This window comes from Saccopteryx leptura, chromosome 12, assembly GCF_036850995.1.
Source record: "Saccopteryx leptura isolate mSacLep1 chromosome 12, mSacLep1_pri_phased_curated, whole genome shotgun sequence".
Taxonomy (NCBI): domain Eukaryota; kingdom Metazoa; phylum Chordata; class Mammalia; order Chiroptera; family Emballonuridae; genus Saccopteryx; species Saccopteryx leptura.
In genome coordinates, this window is record NC_089514.1 from 25,641,109 (window position 1) to 25,643,475 (window position 2,367).

Consider the following 2,367-nt stretch of genomic DNA (forward strand, 5'->3'; position numbering starts at 1 on the left):
ATATTAATCATTTATGCTTTCTAATAAAGACTATCAACAGGATAAAAATAGCAACACGAGACAGGGAAATAATAAAGATAACATAATTAAAATGAAATGAAAGAAAGGGAGATGATTTATAAAACTAAAAGCTGCCTTTTTTTTAAAGATTAGTAAGCGAGACATACATTTGAAAAATTTGTTAATCAGTAAAAGAGTGTGTATGAACAAACAAAACAAAGATTAAACTAGGTAAAATAATTAAAGATATAGCATATATATTTAAACTTACCAAAATATGTTGTAAATAATAATTTCACAGTACATTAGAAAACCAAATTAGCCCCGGACAGAGAGCTCAGTTGGTTAGAGCATTGTCCTGATACGCAAAGGTTGCCTGTTCGATCCCGTCAGGACCCATACAGAAACAAATGGATGTCTCTCTCTCTCTCTCTCTCTCCCTCTCCTACTCTCTCTCTAAAATCAATCAATAAATTTGTTTTTAAAATGGGTTATTCAACAAAAAAGAAAAGAAAATCAAATCAGTGCTCTCTTCAGCAGCTCAGATACTAAAATTGAAACAGTACAGAGAAGATGAACATGGCCAATGCACAAGGATGACAGGCAAATTCCTGGTATTCCATGTTTTTAAAGTATGATTTTTTTATTTATTTTATTTATTTATTTTTTTGTGAGAGAGACAGAGAGAGGGTCAGATAGAGACAGACAGATCAGAGGGAGAGAGATGAGAAACATCAGTTCTTCATTTCAGCGCCTTAGTTGTTCATTGATTGCTTTCTCATATGTGCCTTGATGGGGGTCACAGCAAAGTGAGTGACCCCTTGCTCAAGCCAGCAACCTTGAGGTCATGTCTATGAACCCACGCTCAAGCCAGCGACCCTGTGCTGAAGTTGTGAAGTTGGATGAGCCTACGCTCAAGCTGGATGACCCCACACTCAAGCCGGCAACCTAAGGGTTTCGAACCTGGTCCCTCTGCGTCTCATTCCGACGCTCTATCCATTGTGCCACTGCCTGGTCAGGCTAAAGTATGGCTTCTTATGGGGTGAAAAAAAAAAAGGAAAACCAAATTAAATGAACAAAGAATGTAAAAGTGTGAAGTGAAAAATTAGTAAAAGATTGAAAAGAAAACTAGAGGAGACTAATAGCCACTAAAAATTGAAAGTTTTCTCTCTTAGAAAGTACCAGACAGGAACATTTTTATAAAATACAGCATAGGGACTATAATGAATAATACTGTAATAACTATATATGGTGTCAAATGGGTACTAGACTTATGGGGAATCATTTCATATGTTATATAAATGTCTGATTACTATGCTGTACACCTAAAAGAAATGTAATACTGTATGTCAACTTTAATTGAAAAGAAAGTTTTAATTTTATAGGGAATTAAAAATTCCTAACACAAATTCATGGAACAGTGCTAATCACTAGCTTTTATAAACTAAACAGCCCTGGTCAGGTAGCTCAGTTGGTTAGAATGCTGTCCCATATGCCAAGGTAGTGGGTTTGATCCCAGGTCAGGGCACATACAGAATTAGAATCAACCAATGATTGCATAAATAAGTGGAACAACAGGTGAATGTTTCTCTCTTTCTCTCCTTTCTTTTATCTTTAAAAATCAATAAATAAAAATAAAATTTTAAAAAGAAGAAAAACAGCAAACTATTATTATGAGCCCACATTTTATTTGGCTGCATGTCCTCAAGGAGACTTCTGCCTTTCAAAATCATTCAGCAACAAGCTTTTTCTAATTTAATTTCTATTTTAATTGTCTATTTCCATTTCAAAATACTTCAAAATTGTACTCTGTGGCAGTGAGAATCAGAATTAATCTCTTCTGCTTTCTACCTATCAAATAAGAGCAGATTACAAGCCAAACCTATAAAGAATGACTGAGAAAAAGCAAAAGTGTTGAATTTAATTTCACTGGAAAAGATTTACTATGAGTAATTTCTCTTACATAATCTTTAAAAAGACTTTATTGACTTTAGAGAGAGAGAGGGAGGGAGAAAGAGAGAGAGATTATAATGGCTTCACTTTAGTTATTCATTGATTTCTTCCTGAATGTGCCTTGACCGAGCAAACCCAGAGTTTCGAACCAGCAACCTCAGCGTTCCAGGTGAACACTCTATCCGCTGCACCACTACAGGTCAGGATATAATTTTTTATGTAATGTAAAAATAGTATGCTCCTATGGTTGTTCAGAAAAATTTTGGGGAGTTATAGGTGCTCATTGCTTTTTGTGGAAAACCAAACAACAACAAAAATGATTCTTCCAGTGTAAAGAAAGAATGATCAATCCTTGACTTTAATTTTCACAGCAAATGTTTAGCTATGTCATTGATATGTGGTGGAAGAGTTAAT

The 2,367-nt window shown here is 34.7% G+C and overlaps 1 non-coding gene across 1 annotated transcript; it reads left to right on the top strand.

Annotated features, from left to right (window-relative positions):
* The first annotated feature begins 524 nt into the window (after positions 1-524).
* LOC136384324 (U6 spliceosomal RNA) lies at positions 525-629 on the top strand. Its single transcript, XR_010747597.1, has one exon. It is a non-coding gene; the product is annotated as a U6 spliceosomal RNA (small nuclear RNA).
* Positions 630-2,367: the final 1,738 nt, after the last annotated feature.